Consider the following 18,561-nt stretch of genomic DNA (forward strand, 5'->3'; position numbering starts at 1 on the left):
CTGACGCTCGAACGGTTTTATCTTCACATTTAGCTCTGATCCATTTGGAGCTTACGTGGTCCTCTGGTACGTGGTCTAAGGCATAACTCTAACGTTGTCTTTCACAAAAAGGTGTCCAGTTGTCCCCAGACCACTTATTAAAAAGTCCGTCTTGACTCAGCGCTTGAGAGACTGCCATCATCACACACCGACCTCTGTCTGCACTTGGACCGGCGTCCGGGTCCCGGGCACCTTCTGTCTGGTCTGTGAGCGCCGTCACCACCTTGTCTGGCTCAGAGGGCGTTGCGGTGTGTGAACGTCCAGGGGGCTGTCTGCTTTCCCTAGCCCTTCTCCCGTTTTCTAGGTGTTCACGCATGCTTGATTTTCTGCCAATTGTACAATCAACATGTCCAGTCCAAAGGGAAAAATGACTCAAGTTTGTATTTTTATTGAAATCACATTGTTTGCAGATTTAGTTAGAACATCCATCTCAGTGACGCTGCGACAGCCAAACCAAGGATAAGGCACGTCTTTCGTCTGCTCAAGGCACTGCTGCGTCTTTCTCAAGAATTTCTGGGATTTTCCGCACTCAGGTTTGGGACAATTCTTATTACATTTATTCCTAAGTACTTTATTTTGCTATTGTAAAGGGCTGTCTTCTCTAATTGGTTAACTTTGTGCACATGAAAGTTACCACTGATGTTTGCACGTTAACTTTGCACTTCCACTACCGTGGCAAATGCTTCTGTGAGCTGCGCTGTTTTCGCCACTGGCTCTCTGGGCTGCACGCTCCCGCACGGCGGCCTCTGCACGGACAGCACAGGGCCAGCTCCCACCCCCACAGAGAGCTCGGCTGGCCAGGCTGCCCGGGGTTTTCTGGGGGAGCTGCAAATGGTGAGGAGGGGGTTACTTTCTCTATCCCAAACTCCGTGTTTCTGTGTTTTCTTGCTCTTTTCTTAGCCTAGCTGATCATAACTTTGCAATTTTAAATTAAACTGCACATGGGTTTTGTGCAGCTTCTGGCTCCTGCCCTCCCTCTGCCCGCCGGCCAGCACCTACTCCTCTGTGGGAGGACAGGTGGCAGGGGAAGGACAAATTAGCACCAACAGTTCATTTTCAATAAAGCCGCCTTTACTTTTCTGGCTCCTGCATAAGCCTTTGATAAGACGTTTGTTTTCCTCTATGAAAAACTTCCATCTAGGACATTTGTGGACCCTAAAAGGGAGATATTTTGATTTCTAAATGTTACTTTTTATTAGCATCTGAAATAAACAGGAAACACATTTCATTACTAGAGTACTCCGACAGTCATGGTTCTTACCGATGGCACGTTCAGCCGCACGCATGGCCTCCCTGAGCACGTGACCCCCTTCACCCTGCTGGGAGGACCCGCGTCCACTGCAGGCAGCGCGAACGTGGTCTGCAAACGCGCAGCAGGCCAAACTTCGTATGTTGCTGGGAAAATTCATTCTGTACTAACATGTTGTTCTGACCAGTTCCCAAGGGGCAGCAAGCACACCACAGGCCTGTGGCCTCGCCAGCGCTGCCGTGGGTCTGCGCGGGACCACACCGGGGAGACCCGTCCAGGGGACACAGCGGTCAGGTCCGCGCACCCCTCTGCCTCCAGTTCACGCCGTCAGGTGGCTGCAGAGAAATGATCACGACAAGACTGGCAGGGACGAGCTAACTGGCAGGCTGCACGTGGAGCTCACACACGCGTCCAGGCTGCGCCTGAATCCGGACGCCCCACCTGGACACGGCGCGCTTTGTCACCTGCCACAGAAGGGCTTCCGCCTCAGCAGGCGTCACGGCCAAGAGGAGGAGGAGGCCTGTAAAACCTCCCAAGGAATTCAATAGGCCAGTTTTCACAGGTTTCAACTGCAAGACAGACAAAGAAAGGAATTAACACTGCTGCTAAACAGAAAAAAAGCAGCCGGTTTTGAAAGCTTGAAATCCTACTGATAACACTTGAGACTCTAAGAACAACTCTGTCCACCAGCTGAGAAGCAAAAAGTCTTTTTTTTTTTTTAACATTTTTTATTGATTTATAATCATTTTACAATGTTGTGTCAAATTCCAGTGTTCAGCACAATTTTTCAGTTATTCATGGACATATACACACTCATTGTCACATTTTTTTCTCTGTGAGTTACCATAACATTTTGTGTATATTTCCCTGTGCTATACAGTGTAGTCTATTCTACAATTTTGAAATCCCAGTCTATCCCTTCCCACCCTCCACCCCCCTGGTAACCACAAGTCTGTATTCTCTGTCTGTGAGTCTATTTCTGTCCTTTATTTACGCTTTGTTTTTGTTTGTTTGTTTGTTTTTGTTTTTGTTTTTTAGATTCCACATATGAGCGATCTCATATGGTACTTTTCTTTCTCTTTCTGGCTTACTTCACTTAGAATGACAGTCTCTAGGAGCATCCATGTTGCTGCAAATGGCATTATGTTGTCGGTTTTTATGGCTGAATAGTATTCCATTGTATATATATATACCACAAATGCTTTATCCAGTCACCTGTTGATGGACATTTAGGCTGTTTCCATGTCTTGGCTATTGTAAATAGTGCTGCTATGAGCATTGGGGTGCAGGTGTCATCCTGAAGTAGATTTCCTTCTGGATACAAGCCCAGGAGTGGGATTCCTGGGTCATATGGTAAGTCTATTCCTAGTCTTTTGAGGAATCTCCACACTGTTTTCCATAGTGGCTGCACCAAACTGCATTCCCACCAGCAGTGTAGGAGGGTTCTCTTTTCTCCACAGCCTCTGCAGCATTTGTCATTTGTGGATTTTTGAATGACGGCCATTCTGACTGGTGTGAGGTGATACCTCATTGTAGTTTTGATTTGCATTTCTCTGATAATTAGTGATACTGAGCATTTTTTCATGTGCTTTTTGATCATTTGTATGTCTTCCTTGGAGAATTGCTTGTTTAGATCTTCTGCCCATTTTTGGATTGGGTTGTTTATTTTTTTCTTATTGAGTCGTATGAGCTGCTTATATATTCTGGAGATCAAGCCTTTGTCGGTTTCACTTGCAAAAATTTTCTCCCATTCCGTAGGTTTTCTTCTTGTTTTATTTCTGGTTTCCTTTGCAAAAAGTCTTAAAACACCAAATGGCATCAAGGAAGCTGCTTCCCCAGAGGAAGCTCCAGATTGTTCCTAGGCCTCCGCACCTGCTCCACAGACCAGAGGCAGCAGTGCCACCTGCCAGACTAACACTAAGACTGAACTCCTAGACGCAGGCGAGCTACGAGAGCACGTGCGGCAGGCCCGGGGATCCGGGCGGCGGCGCGCCTCAGCCCCGAGACTCGGCTCCCGTTCTCGAATCAGCCTCACGCCTTCCCACACGCCCGACACGCTCTCGGGAGCAGCCCCGCTCTGCAGACACGCCCACTGACACACGGTTTCTTGAAGCCTAATAGGGAGCCTAGAAACAGCACAATGTTAGGATGCTCCTCCCTGCACAGTGTTCAGAATAATCCAGTATTTCCTGAGGGTGAGCCCTCGCGAGTGAGCTCACTTAGAATACATTCAGCTAAGTGTGATCTGAGCAGCTTGAGGCTTCGAGGGAGCAGACGGGCGAGCAGCCAGGGCGTCTGGAGAAAACAGAGAAGCCAGGCCTTCTACCTCTGTCGTCACACTTAAAAGGCCACCTGCAACCGAATGTTCCCCTAAAACATCACCAATGACACAGAAACTGAAAACACAAAGGCTCGCTGATGCATCTAGAGCGCAGCAGGAAAACCGCCGAGGAGGCCGCCCGACAAGCTGGCAGCGCCACCGCCCCTCCACGCTGAGCCAGGTGGTGGCCTTCTCCCACTCAGCCCTCAGCTCGCCCGACCGACACGGGACCTGCGCTCCTGGGCTGGGCCTAGCTCCTGCTGGGGAAAAGTGCAGACCGCAGCAAGGCCACAGGAGCCGAGACCCCTCGTGCGGCCGGCAGCCACCCCAGAAAGGCCGCGGGAGCGTGTGCGGGGCCAGGCATCTGCACCCACAGCTGCCAGGCAGGGTCCCCGCTCTCCGAAGCCCCCGCCCGTCACTTCAGACACTTTCTCCGCCTCCAGCTCCTCACAGCACCCCCTGCCCTCTGTCCGACTTGGCGACACGGCCCCCTGGACCTCACTGCTGGCAAGCAGGTCGGAGTCTCCTGCCACAGCCCTTCGAGAACCCTCTCCTGCGACACCTCCACTCCCAGCCTGACCCCCACACTCCCTTGGTCTCCAAGCCGCAGTCAGGTGGTCCCCGCCCCGGCCCAGCTGTGCCTCCACTGCACCCTCTCTCTTCTCGCTAGGGTCCCGAGGTCAAAGGGCAAGGGGACAACCGCCCCCTCCTCTGGCCCTGCTCCTTTCCGCCCCAGCTGCACAGCACAACTCCAGAATCTGGGCTTCCAACACTGGAGGCACCTCACTCCTCACAGAAGCGACCATTCCTACTACACTTACCCGTCAAACCCGCACTAACGCGTCCCCGGTGCCGCTTCCTCTGGGCGGGTTGGCAAAGATGCCCAAGACCATCCAAGGCTTCCCAGCTCCGGAGAAGGAGACAGGGCTGCGGGGGAAGCGTGTGGAAAGAGCTGGCAGTCCCAACTAATGGAATTAAAGATCTCACTTTGGAAAAATGTGTAAACCTGTGTGATTTGGTGAAGACACTGCTGGGAGGGACCCCTGTAGGCGAAGTCCCTGGAAATCCACAGTCACTAGGACCCGGCCTCGCCTAGGAGCCCTCGCTGGCAATCTGACCCTCTTCCTGCTGAGCCACATTCATGCTGGCAAAACCCCAAGGTACACCACTCAGGGTGACAGAGGGGACACATCTACAAAGAAAGCCCAGGGGACAAATAACACAAAAGTCAGGATGTTCCATACTTAGGGCAGAGGGTGGGAACACAAAGGGAGCTTCTGTGGAATTATTAGCTGCCTAAAAAACTTTTTAAAAAAGACTTTATTTTTGAGAACACTTTTAAAGAAACACAGAGACGACGGTACAGAGATTTCCCACATACCCACCCCTTCACATCCCCATTCTTAGCAGCTTATGTTAGCATGCTATGTGTGTTACAATTAACGAGCTAACATTAACATATTTTTATTAATGAAACTAATAAGTCATAGTTTATTCAGATCTCCTCCGTTTTTACTTGGTGTCCTTTCCTGTTCTGGGACCTCACCCAGGATCCCACGTGACACCAGGTCATCATGTTCCCTTGGGTCTTCTCTGGGCTGTGATGGTTCCTCCGACTTTCTTGTTTTCAACGACCTTGACAGTTGTGAGGGGTCAGTCAGGCGTTTTCCAGGACGCCCCTCCATGAGGACCGCAGAGGAGAGGGCCCTTCTCATCACGGCCCGTCCAGGGCAGCCGTCAGCACGACCTTCCCCACGACCTTCACCACGGCCGCTGACCTTGGTCACCCGGCACAGGGGTGTCTGTGGGGTCTCTCTGCCACACGGCTGCCCCTCCACTGTCCCCCGGAAGGAGGGGGTCCACCCCCTCCCTGAGGACGGAGCAGCGGCCGGACCGGTGTGGATTCTCCTGGGAGCAGATTCCCTCGTCTCCCGGTGTGCTCGCCAGTCGCTCGTTTACAGCAGGTGGACTTGGGGGTTTTTACTTTATACTCTGGGCCGTGATCCAATCCGACTGAGTTTTGTCGCTGCACCCGCTCCAGCTCTGGCCGCTGGGAGCTCCCTTGGTCGCCCCGGTCCCTCTGACTCCCCTGTGGGGCTGTTTTTCCAGCACTTCCCTACTTCCGGGCACTGCCAGGTGCTCCGGGACCACCGTGGGTGTTTCTGTCAGTCTCAGAGAGGAACCCTGACCCTATTTCTTAGATACTGCTGAAGGAGCCCGCGGTTACACTCCAGAAAATACACTTGCAGCGGCGAGTTTTGTCTACCTTGAATCCATCTTCTCCTTCTGACAACAGCACCCCAGATTTGTTCCAAGGAAATGGGTTTCTCCCACTGGATACTGACTGGGTGGGCCTGTGGAAAGGGCTGCCCGCAAGGAGTGAGACGGAGAAGCCTAAATTCTCCATTTTTAACTGCTTGCATAATTACATCCATAGTTTTAAAAACTGTAAAAGATTTTAAACCTTTTGTTGTTAACAAGCAGAGACCAAATCTAAATGAGAACAACACTGACGACTCTGATCTAGAATAGAAACGAGCACGACGCGCGCCCACTTTGGAATGAAGCGTGTCTGCCGAGTGTGCACCCCGAGTGCATGTCGCCGTGGCCCCTTCCTTTACACAGCTTCACGTTGAGCCCTTTTCCCACGTGACAGTCAGGAAAGGCTGATTTGCTAACGTAATGAGCACTTACAGTATTCAAACGTTTCTGTCAAGTATGCAGCGCTTGGGCATTTTCCCACGAGTTTTGCTTAGGGAGAGAAGTTTCACAGCCCTCAAATGGCAGCGCTCCTCACAGCCCCCAAAGCAAAAGGGTCCCTGATGCACTCGGGACATAAGTTACCCCCTCAACGCCAGCGCAGCAAGTAAGTGTTACACGTTAGCAAACCTCGAGAAGCATTAGCTGAAGAATGTTTTAATTAGGACACGGGTACACTTAAGAAAGAGTCAATTTCAAGGGTTTTAAAACAAAAACTGTGTGCACTTTAGGAGGTAAGGTTTTCCGACGTCCCCTAAAATATCGGAACCTGGAGATCTGTGGAAATGGGGAGGGACTTGCGGCGGACATCCCGCTAAGCCCCCGACCCGGCTCAGCAGGTCTGCGACACCACCCGCAAGGGGCCGCAGGGTCGAGGGCGCACGGACGGCCGCGAGCCCAGCCGACCGGTAACCGCCGCGGGCGGGAGTTAGCTGGGGGGCAGCCGCCCAGACCTCGCTGGACAGGGCCCCGAAGAGCTCCTGCAAAGCAGACTCGCCGGGCACCGGCCGCGCCCGCCAGCACCGACCAGGGGACGCGCCCGAGCGCCCGGCCACGACGGCCCAGACGGCGCCCGCGCCGATGCTGCCAGCGCTGCTGCCCGCGCTGCTGCCCGCTCAGGCCCGCCCCGGGCCCCCCGCCCCGCCCCCGCCTCCGCCCCGGCTCCGCCCCCGCCCCCGGCCCCGGAGGGCGGCGCGTCGGAGAGCAGGCCCCTGCCTGGCGTCGAGCTCAAAGCCCGCGCGGCCCGGGCCCCGCTGGCCGGGCGGCTGGCCCTCGGGCAGGGGCGCCGCGCTCCGGGCCTGCCCGGCGTGGACGCTGCGCCCCTGCGGCCCGCGGCCTCCAGCCTTGACTTCACTGGCAGAAGTGGGGCCAGAAAACAGTCCCGCCGCCAGGCTCTGCAGCACGTGGACGCGACGGCCACACCACCTGCGCCTCCGGGAACAGACTGAAAGGAGACGCCACACCCCAGCACGTTGAAGACGGGGTTTAGGAACTTTCGGTACCTGCACCCCTACCTTGGGAATCAAAAGATACCTTACCTTTACTTTGATTCATTAAATTTATAAAGTCAAAAAATGACGGGAGTGCAAAGCTGTCCTCTGTGCTGTAGGTGACGGGCAGTGGCCGCGCCCCGCCAGAGCCGTCCTTGCGAGCTGGAAGTTCTCCTAGGGGCTGGCGGCTGCATTTGACTCGGGGACAGTAAGTGACAGGGGCCAGCGCGGTGACGGCAGATCACCTCCAAGCCCAGGCCTCACCAGTAAGTCCACCTGTGCCCTCTGCTTTCCCGCACGCCCCCCTCAGCTGATCCCAGGGACCTCAAATGCTGCGACTTTGTTTCTGCATGTGTTGAATAATTTTTACAATTTAAAGGTGAGTTTTTTTAACATATATTTTTAAATCGTGAACATAAGGTTTGGAGAAAAAAAGGTAAATGGACTGGAAAGGGGAGATTAGAAGCTTGCCTGAGCTAAGTTCACACAACCTTTATGCTATTTTACACGTGTTTCTGTAAACCCACATTGGGACTACGTCCCACCAGTGTTTTCAGGCACACTTGGGACGGAGCCTCAAGTGTGTTCTGGAAGGGAAACCTCACACAGCCAACAGTGCCCAGGCGCCTGCTCTGAAGTCGCTGGGCCGCGGTCACACAGGCACAGTCCAGCACCCGGAGGCTACGGGGCCTTCAGCACCAAGCACGTGCCGGCCTCAGAGAGCACTCCAGAAACCCCGGGCTCGGCAATCCTGAGAACAAGGGCAGCGTAAGAACCAGCACCGTGTGTGTTGTGGATTGCACACTGCGCATCGTAATTATGCTTTGGGTTCCATAAAATGATACAGTATTGATCTGCACTGAACACAAATGGCAATTTTTAAAGCTCATAGAGCAATCTAGAGAAAAAGACCCTAATTTAGCAGCTGGGCTTTACTCTGCATTAAAGAATGACCAATTACGGCTTTATTTGGTATAAAATGACAATGAACACACAGCTCTCCCACAGGAAATCACATTTTCTTGGTCACCAGTCCTACCACCCATTTCTCAAGGAGTTAATTCTGAGTTAACAATCCTTAAGAGAAGACATGGAAGTTCCTTTCAGATGATCCAAGGCTTAATTTCAGTCCCAAGCACCTACTAGATTTCCCCTCCAAAGCTTGGAGAAGCCGTTTCCAGCCCCACCTGCCTGCCAGTACACAACTCGGGGATTTATTTTGTTGGGGGACTGGGTTCCTTTACCAAGGCTCTGCATTTCTGCTCCACAGGGAAGGCGCTCGGTCTGGCCCATCAGACTGAAATACTAAGAATAACTTGGCCGCACCTCCGTTTCTCAGGCAGAGGCAGGGCGGCCCAAGCACAAGGTGAACACCTCCTTCCTGACTCCCTGAGCCAGCACCCTCGACGGGGCACTCTGCCCGGTGCCCAGTCCAGTTCTCACCCAGCACCTGCTACCCACACACACTGACAGAAGCTTCACGCAATCATTCAGTCCTCGTGGTAAAGAGGCAGGTATCAGTCTCCCCAGTTTGCAGACGGGGAAGCTAAGGCCCAGAGGGTTAAATAACATGTCAAGGTCACACAGCGAGTGACAGGCAGGGTCAGCGTGACTCCAACCCAACAGTCTGGTTCCAGAGACCAGGCAGGTAACCACTTCCCTAACCTGCCCCTCAATAAAAACTAGAAAATGCCTCCATAAACCAGGAGATAGTCAGGACCACCTCAGAGACGGCAGCAGTGACGTAGGGAGAACACGGGGAAGGCCACCATGTGGGAACAAGTGAAGCACGTGTGGGAAGCTGAGGAGTCTGGGAGCTGGAGCCACGCAGGTCAGAGACAGGAGGCCGTGGGCCCGGCGCGACGAGGGGAAAGGGGGCAGACGGAGGGGGGCAGAAGACAGGTGGGAGCCGGGTCAAGCCGGGCGTTTGTAACTAAGTAAGTTACAGTTTTATTGCAGATACAAAGGCAGGTCACAAGGGCCTGTAAGCGCAGGGCTAAGATGACGCCCTCGGGCTGCCGGTGGAGGGCCCTGAGCACAGGGAAGACTCAGGCCCCGGCAGGAGGCTTCTGTCAAGGCCAAACAAGAGATGGCGGTGGCCTGTAGGCCACTGGGCAGCGGGGGAGATGTGGAGAACAGGCACCTCGGGAGAAGGGTTAGTGCAGGGACAGTGGGAACACAGTGTGCTGGGGACTGGAGGTGACAGCAGGGAAAAGCGAGGAGTCGAGGATGGCTGCCAGGCTTCTAGCGACTGTGGGGTGTTATGGCATTCACCGCGAGGAAAAAGGGGAGAAAACTTAGGAAAATGAAGTGATTGGTTCCAAATGTTCAGCTGGGAGCCTGTGAGATGTCAGCCTAGAGGGCGGTGCTGCCTGCGGGCCCGGGGGCCAGGCACCCGCGGGAGCTGGAGATGGGAAAGCAAGAGCCGAGCCGCCGCGTGTCCACAGCAGACCAAAGGCCGGCCCCCCGCGGGCTCTGTCCGGGCAAAGGCACCGCCTCTCATCCCAGACATTCGCACAACCTGAGTGTCTCCACTCCCCGCCTCCCGCCTGCACTGCAGAGCCCCCCACACCACAGCTCTGAGTTCAGAAACCCCCACAGTGCCTCGGCCAGGGCTCAGAATACAGACACAAGTGCTTGCGGCGGTCCCCAGACCCTGCTCTGGTCTCCTTTTCCGCACAGCGGACCTCGAACAAAACTCCAAGGCTCGCCTCAGCTTTCCCAGCAACACTCTGCTCCTCTTTATCAGTCAACAAAGAGAAGGCACTGTGACCACCTCCCTCTCACTTGTGGTGAGAAAGGCTCTCTTGGGCCTGCGCTAGCCGGGCCCTGGGCGCTGTGCAGACAGGTCCGCTGGCCTGCATCCAGATTTCCCAACCTGGGGCGAGAAACCGAGCTCGAAGAGGAGGGAAGATCCACTCCAGTCCCGGACGGCTTCCCAGAGGCCCCCTCCGCTCTCATAAGCTGTTCTGGATGCCACCCTGGGTGGGGTTTCTCTGCAGAGTACAAACAGCCTCAGAAGCTGGGGAGGGGGGGAGTGGCCAGCAGTTACTTCGGGGACGGCCCACAAGGACCCCAGACCCGGGGCCTGGGGAGGAGCGGCTCTGGGGGCTGGGGTCAGCGCCAGGTCAGGGTTAATACCAGCCGGGCCGCCGTCCCTCAGGCAGACAGCGGGGGCAGACTTCTCCCATAAGAGGAGCAAAGCCCTCTGGGGGATGAGGGAGCCGTATTCCTCACTCCTCTCGTGCCCCCGTGGGTCCCCTGCCCGCTCACACTCACTCTCCCCAGGAGGGAAGGCAGTGTGGGCTAATGATGCGCCTAGAGGGAGGCCCGGGCCCGCCTGGCCGGTCGTGTCCTCACAGGGCCACCCACAGTGGCCGTGCACTCAGGTCGCCTTACAGGTGAGGCTGGTCCCTCTGAGGGCGGCTGCGCTTGTCCCCAGACGTGCTTGGCACCAGGTGGATAAGTCTGTCTAGTTTGAGATACGAGACTGGCCAGCCCACTGGGCCACAGAGAGCTGCTCTCGAGTTATTTCTGTGTGAACAGGGCCACTCTGACCTCCGCTGGCCTTTGGGGTGTGGGGTTCTCTCCACTGGTCTGGAACTCAAGAAGGTCAGAAGTAGGTGCTGAGCACAGAGGCCCACACGAAGCCTGTGCTGGGCAGGTACTGGGCCCCCCTTCCTCAGGAGCCTGACTTCCTGCAGCACAGACTCTGCCCCGTTAACACGCTACCCGCCAACCAGATGGAAGCCGGGGGCTCCCGAAATGCTTTCCAGAAAGAGACCTCGCCCACCTGCTCCCCTCAGAACAGCCACCAAGAGACCAAGGAGCCCAGCACAAGGACAAACAGCAGAGAGGAGAGACGGCAGGTCCAGAAGCCACGTCCCAGGCTCAGATGAGAGGCCCAGGAGTTGAAAGCCACAGCCACCAGGCTGTCTGCCACATGCTGCCAACGCCTCCCCGACCCAAACCCAGGCCAAAGAGAGTGCCTGGTGCAGGCCTGTGGACACGCCTGCTGCAGACCTGAAGCCACCAGTGGCCAGGGCTGCCTCCGGCTTCCAAAAGCTACCGGACCAGGGCAAGGGGACAGACAGCACACGTGCCAGCAAACAAACAGGGCATCTCCGGGGCCCTCACAACAGGGGCACAGACAAGAGCGGCATGGAGGGGGCCAGTGGGACAACAGCCGAGCTGGTGGCTGACCAGTGAGCAGCGGCAGCCTCGCGAACACGTGGGGGACGACTGTCGCCCACAAGAGGAAGAGCAGACACTCGGGCCCTGCGGTGGGGCGGGGTCTGCACAGAGCAGCAAATGGGGAAAACAGAGGGGAACTGGGAGCTTCTTCTTAAGGGGCCATACTTCACCCACCGTGATGGGAAGTCACCAAAGGGGTCGCACAGGGGCTCCCTGCCTCAGTGACCACACGAAGGTGCATGCACCAGAGCAAGTACAGGCCGGGAAAGCCAATGAGGTGCTCCCGCGGCTCAGAGCGGGTTCGAGTGGGGAGGACGCCAGCAAGCCTGGCCAAGACCCGGAGTGAGGGTGAGAGAAAGGGGGCTGAGGGTGGCTGCATGCCCCTGGGGACCAGGGACAGGGCGGGAGTGACAGGCGGAGGGAGAGGCACCGGCCCCCAGAGCAGGAGGGAGCGGGGCCCTGGGGCTGAGGGCGGGCGGCGGGGACCAGGCCGGCGCAGTTAGTTCGGTCAGACCCTGCTGAGGGCCTGAGTGAGACAGGGACAGGACACTGGCCACTGCCCTTGACAAAGACAGGTCACTGGGGACTGGAAGAGACATTTCCGAAGGATGTGAGGCCACCTGACAAGAACAGACGAGATCGTGACAGTGGGGACAGGCGGTGGAGGTGCTGGGTGAACAGAGGGCCCACGAGGACGGTGCCCAGGGACCTGTGAGCTGACACGTGCTCGGGGTGGACGGCCCTGGACACGGCGCAGGGGCCATTTCTCCAACAGGAGGCCGCACCAGCACCAGACCGCAGCCAGTGGCCTCGGGGTGGTGCCCAAATGTCCAAAACACATACTCCACCAAATCCGTCATTCAAAAGCACCCCAGGGAATTAATCAAAAACTTCCCAAATTTTACTTAAAGATTTCCCGATGTAAAGGTAATTTTAGACAACAAACTAGCATTGGGTTCAGAGGGTGCCTGGGGCCCAGGGGAAGCCCAGCCCTTAACACAAGGACAGGGAGCGGCCTGGCACCAGCTGGCGTCCGGAGCTGCGACGAGGCTCCAAGTGCACATGAAACGCTGTGCTGCGGGCCCAGCTGCTCACAGGGCTACGAAGACTACTTCTGCTGTTTCTCAACAGATAACTTGATTTATTCTTTCTGAAAAGAGCCTCACTTTTATACACAAAATCACCAGAAACTCACAATAGAGGACATTAAAAGCAAGAAGCCACCTCTTAAAACCCTGTGAATAAAAGGATTACAATCACCTAGAGCCACGCAAATCCCCAGACGAGTCACAGGCTGAGAAGACAACTAAGAAAATCACCACAAAAACTAAACGCCATAAAGGCAAGTTATTTAACTTGATTTCGCCGAGCCTTTGAGCACTTGCTGTGCGGTGGCCTAGCCCTAGGGTTCTTAACGGGGCAGCAAAGAGCCAGCGCCCAAAGGGAGAGCCAGGAGGGCACCGAGAAGTTCGGGTCTGGACCGTGACTGCAAAATCCAGGAGGCCCTGCTGGCAGCCCCGCCGCCGGCCGTCACCCAGCCTGGGGTCCCCCGGCGTGGACCAGTCCCAGCCCCCACCCCCCAGCCCCCGGCCGCCACCCGTGCTCCTCCAGGCCCCGTGTCCAAGGCCCCTTCCCGGGAGAAGAGCACAGAGCTCTTCTCTTCAGGACGGGGAGGCCAGGAGCCAGGGGCAGACGGCGTCCTCCTAGAGACACCAGGGACAGACTCCTGCCTGGGTCCCGGGTCGCGCACCCCCAGCCTTACCACCCAGGATGAGACCTCCTTCCAGAAGCACAGACGAAGGGTGAGGGCGGCGGAGGAAGAGGGTGGCGCTCGGAGGGCTCGGCCCCGCAGGATGCCACCGCCCTCTTCCGCTGCTGGGGGTGCCAGTGGGCGCTTCGGGAAACCGGCCGATGGGAGCGACAGCCAGGCCGATGGGAGCGACAGCCAGGCCGATGGGAGCGGACAGCCAGGCCGGCGTGGCGTGGCGAGCTGCAGGGACCCCCGCGGCCCTGGGAAGCGCGCAGAGCCCGCATCCACCCCGCTGGGTGCACACGCAGTCTGTCCCTCATGCGGGGGGAGGGGTCCCCCATGGCCGGGATCACGGAGGGCGGGTGCGGCCCCCGCACTCTGTCAGGAGCCGCGCTGCTTCCTTCCTCCCGAGACCAGCTTATCTCAGAGCCTCGGTTTCCTGGTTTTCACTGCGCTATTGTGTAAAGGGGGGGGGGGGCTGAGACTCACCAAAGGGGTTTCAGTGGCCTCCTAACAGACTGCCCTGTTGGCGCTGGGAAGCAGGGTACAGAGTTCCCTGTTCTTAGAAAACTAGACATGATGCTAGTTTTGACATCGTTAGGACCTAGAACCAACCCTGAAGAAAAAGCTAAAAAGTACAAAACTGTGTGATGATGAATTACTCCTATTCTATAGGATGGAGAGGCTTAATCTACAAAAACGTCTTTTAAATAATTACTCAAGCAAAGAGTCAGGTTTGAGCGATCAAGATCACCACGACTTCCTCTGCCTCGTCTGCTGTGTTGCGGCGCGAGCCCTAATCTGCTCATCACGGTAACGTTTACAGAAGGATGTTTGTCTTTCCTATTCTGGGACACTGTTAGTGTCAGGCTGACTTATAAATTTAAGTACAGATACAACTAAGATGTAATCCACTTTTTGAAACCCAGTAGGAGCGCCACACTGTTGTCAGAAGTGATTTTGACACTTTGTAAGATGTGAAGGTGATCTAAGAGGGCTCGCCCTTCAGATTAATGCTCCATCCGCATTTGCTACCTTCAAAGACTAAATTCCAAAGCTTAACTATACAAAAAAAAAAGACATTTTTACCATGAAAAATTGTTTCTTCGATACCCGTTTTTAAACCGCCTCATCAGGCAGTTGCAATATGGCCAAAAGAGTAAGGAGGCCAGCTCAGTCAGCACGCGTGGGAGGTCACAGCCACCGGACAGACGGGAGCCCGGCGCTTTCTCTCCATCCTCAGCAGGGGGCCACGCAGGGCGGGTGCGGGAAGAAAATGTGTGTTGGCTTTGGATCTCGGCTGAGGCCGGGCCACACCTTCTGGACCGACGGCCCCAGCAGCAGAGTGACCGGTCCTTCCTCCAAAGGTTCTTGTCCGCAGACACACGCTCACGGGCTGGGAGCCAAGACCCACACACACCGCGCTCTCACACACAGCCGTTCCTCAGCGCCCTCCTGGGGGAGTGAGGGAAGTTCATCTCTAAGGCCTTGTAAGTTGTCTGAATAAATGAATTAGAACCATTTCCTCCTGTTAAAATAAAATACTTTCAAATTAAAGACAAATTAACTTTGCAAAGGATTAAAGAGGCAGAAATTCAAACCAGCTTAACAGGATGAGCAGGTGAGTTTCTGAGGTCCACTGGCCTGCATCCGGATTTCCCGGCCCACCCACCATGCTGGCTACCCTGGATGGAGGTCCTCCAGCTCCTCCTCCCCCAGGGAGACCCCCCACTGCTCTCCCTGGATTGCAGCCCTCAGGGGGATGGGGACCTGAGTCCCAGCCGCCCCACTCTGCCGATGCCAAAGAGTGCAGCAAACGCGCAGACACCGGTGACCAGACGCCCAGCCTTCGGAGCCACCCGGCCGCCAGAAGGCGCAGCCCGACACACCCCAGCGCCCTCAGGAGCTAGACAGAGGCCACACTGGTGGGGAGCGAGTCTGCCAGCCCCAGAGCCGCAGGGGAAGGCCACACGCTTGTCCCCACACTGTAAACGGTGTCACTGCACTAAACTTGCCCTGTTAAGTCTACTGTCACGACACTTTTAAAACATTGGCCTTTCCTAATAAAAAAAACCACCAGATGCAATTCCTTTGCCTTTTCATTGTGAGGATGTGGGAAAAGCAGAAATAACTATATAGTAGTTAAGCTAAACGCCAACTGGCATCAAAGCAGGGAATTTCAAAGCTAAAGCAGCAGAAGAAATCGAATTAATTCAGGGTTGACTTAAGTTAGTACCAGGGGCAAAGACAAGGAGATGTCTGAGTAAGGAGAAAAGTGGGGAGGACAGACAGATGAGAAAAACTCACAACTTGAAGATATATCAGAGCCTACGTGCCACAAGGAAAGAGGCTGAGTTATTTTTTCACTGCTACACCTTTGCCATCTAAAATGACACAGAGTAGGTACTCAAAAAACACCTGTCAAATGATTGCAAAAACAGATGAATAAAAAACGTTAAATTTATACTAATGAAGATGAAAAGCTACACAAATATAAGATGCTAGCAACCCTTTAGATTTAAGGAAAGTGACTATCACAGAAGCTACAGTTTTCTAAATAAAGTTCGTGCCACAGTAGTAACCATGAGTCACAGGCTCAACCTTTCAATAAACTCACTGTGAGCCCAGCACTTGACTGTCTGTAAGTTAGGTGGCCGAGGCAGTCCTCGGGGGAAAATGAGGAGCTGTGAATGCACCGAACAGAACGCTAGGTCTCCCAGACGGAGGCGAGAACACGAGGCGACCGAGGTCAGACCGGTGGCTACCCCGGGAGGTGGGTGCTGATGCAGACAGGCAGAGGAGGGATGGGAGGATGGTGGAGACGGTCATGTGGTCGCACACAGCCCGAAGTCACCAGGCTCACAGCTGCCCTGCCGGCTCCTACCAGCTCAAGAGAGGGTGCTGGGTTTCAGGAATGCTGTGGGCCAGCCCGCCACAGCTCACTGGGAGCCTGAAATAGGTAACGGCAAGAATATTTATGCCACAGAAATTGGAAAATGCTACAAATCAGGGCTTTTTACAACCCCCTCTCAAGAAAGCCATTCGTTAAACATTTATCAGCACACCACTGCAGGTACCTTAAGATATGTAAACTCTATCTCAGAAAAAGAAAAAAAGAAGAAAAATTCTGGAAAAAAAAAGAAAATATTTAAATAAATAGCAAATTTAATTCTCAGTGTGTTAAAAGTAAAGTAAGTTTTACCCTGAGAATGAAAAGTTTATCATCAGGAAATCTATGAATGAAATTTACTATATTAACAGATTGGAGGGAAACCACACGATCATTTCAACAGATGCAGAAAAATCAAACAAAATTCTACTGCTGTACATGATAAAGTTTATTTTTTAAAAACTCTCAGCAAAGCAGGGCATTTACTTGCTTAATTAGATGAAGGGCATGAACAAGACGACTGCAGTGAGCATCACTCCTGCAGAGGGAGCATCAGAGGCGTCCCCGCGAATGCCAGAGCCGGAGCAGTGCCTGCCTGCCGGCCGCCCCCACTGCTCCAGCCCGCTCGGCCTGGTGCCTCATGTCCTGGCCAGGGAGCCGGGGGCAGCGCAAAAATCAGAGAGGAAGAGGCACCGCCTGCACAACCTGATCCTCCCTAGAAAACATGGGACACAAATGATGGGTGGGGACAAAGTCCACATTCAAAACTCAACAGCCTCCTATACAGCAGTGACAGGCAACTGGGAACGCACCCTTCCGAAGAAGGAACGCAATATAGGATGCGAGTGGCACTTCTCATCGCTGGGCAAAGGGCAGACCACGCAATGACTGAGGCCACTGGCTAGCCAACAGGAAAAAAATATCAGGTGCTGACCTCAAATCGTGTAAAAACAGATTTCACATAAATCAATAGGCTAAATGTGGAAAACAGAACACAGACCTGCTGGAAGAGATTAAAGAAGAATGCCTCCTGATGTAGGAAAACGTTCTCAGATGGGCCTCAGTCCAAAAGTCATAAAGGGAAAGCCTGATACCTCTGAATATATAAAAACTGAACGTTTCTCTTTGGACAAAAATAATACAACGTGAAGGCCAAGGGCAGCCTAGCAGAGCATCCACAGCCACGTGAGAGGCGCCTCCGGCAGTCACTGCCCGGGGCACAGCGCCTCTTCCCACTGGCACCAGGCAGCGCTGACGGCCCCCTTTCACAGAACTGTGCCCGTCCCCCCCCCCCCCCGGCGTGGGAACCACACCTCAGACCGCCGCACACCGGGGCTCGAGGCGCCCAGACCGCTCAGCGCGAGGACTCCGCCTCCTCCCGAGCGGCAGGCCGCAGGAGCGTCAGCGGGGCGCGGGGCAGCCGGAAGGCGGACAACAGCCCGCCCGAGCCCTCCGCCCGGCTTCCCCCGACGGCCACATCTGACAGAATCGCTGGACAGCCACCAAAATTAGGAACTCAACACAGAACATCGGCATCAGCTCCACCACCGAGCGGACTCAGGTTCTGCCGGTTTTCCCCTGTGTCCTCTCTACTCGGCCCTCTCCAGACCCAGGCAGCCTCTCCCCGCCGTGTCCCCTGAGGCCCCTCACTCCCTCTTGCGTCTCGGGACATCCTCTGCTGGAGTCCTCCTGCTGTCTCCTGGCGGTCACACCGTGACTGCACACCTGTGGCAAGGACCCCGGCGAGAGGCGGTGCCCGCGTGGTGTCAGGGAGGACGCGACGGCCCCCTGTCTTACCACAGGCGATGTGGCCTTGATCGCTCGGCTGAGGTGGTATCTGCTGGCCTTCTCCGCTCTAAAGTTACTACTTTTCCCTTTTCAATAAGTAAATAACTTGAGGAAGAGCTACTTTGACACCAGGCACATATCCTGTTTCTCCTCAGACTTTCGCTCGCTAATTTCTGCCTCAGTCCTGGGTCTTGCCTGAAGCACTCGCTACCACGGTGTCTTGCTCCTTGCTCCTTGTCTGTTGACGAACTGGAATGCTCCAGTGCCCCCCCCCCCTTACTTACTCAGTTGCTTATTTACGTCAGCGTGGACTGACGGGTACTTACTGTTTTCTGCAGATTACAAACCAATACCGTTTATCCAGGTCTTTGCTCAGGGTGGCCAGCCTGGGCGCCTCTCCCACTCCGGCAGTCCCCACGCCCCCCCCCCCACACGCCCGATGCTCTCTGAGCACGTCTTTCTGCACCACGAGGCGTTCCGAGCCCTGCTTGTCGGCTCGGAGAGGGTATTTGGGTGTCCTCGGGACAGAGTGAGCTGTGCACGCACGCTGACACCCTCCGCAGCCCTGGACCCATCTGTCCA

The 18,561-nt window shown here is 55.2% G+C and overlaps 1 protein-coding gene across 7 annotated transcripts in view; it reads right to left on the bottom strand.

Moving 5' to 3' along the window:
• Positions 1 to 18,561, bottom strand: part of ADARB1 (adenosine deaminase RNA specific B1) — a 113,240-nt gene that overhangs the window by 82,220 nt on the left and 12,459 nt on the right. For 2 of the 7 annotated variants that reach the window (XM_074378102.1, XM_074378075.1), the window contains exon 1: positions 13,314 to 13,605. The exons of the other annotated variants lie outside the window; for them this stretch is intronic. The gene's annotated coding sequence lies outside the window, so the exon portion shown is untranslated. Of the gene's footprint in view, positions 1 to 13,313; positions 13,606 to 18,561 lie in introns of those variants that run through there. 7 annotated transcript variants of the gene reach the window in all.

This window comes from Camelus bactrianus, chromosome 1, assembly GCF_048773025.1.
Source record: "Camelus bactrianus isolate YW-2024 breed Bactrian camel chromosome 1, ASM4877302v1, whole genome shotgun sequence".
In the NCBI taxonomy this organism is placed as follows: domain Eukaryota; kingdom Metazoa; phylum Chordata; class Mammalia; order Artiodactyla; family Camelidae; genus Camelus; species Camelus bactrianus.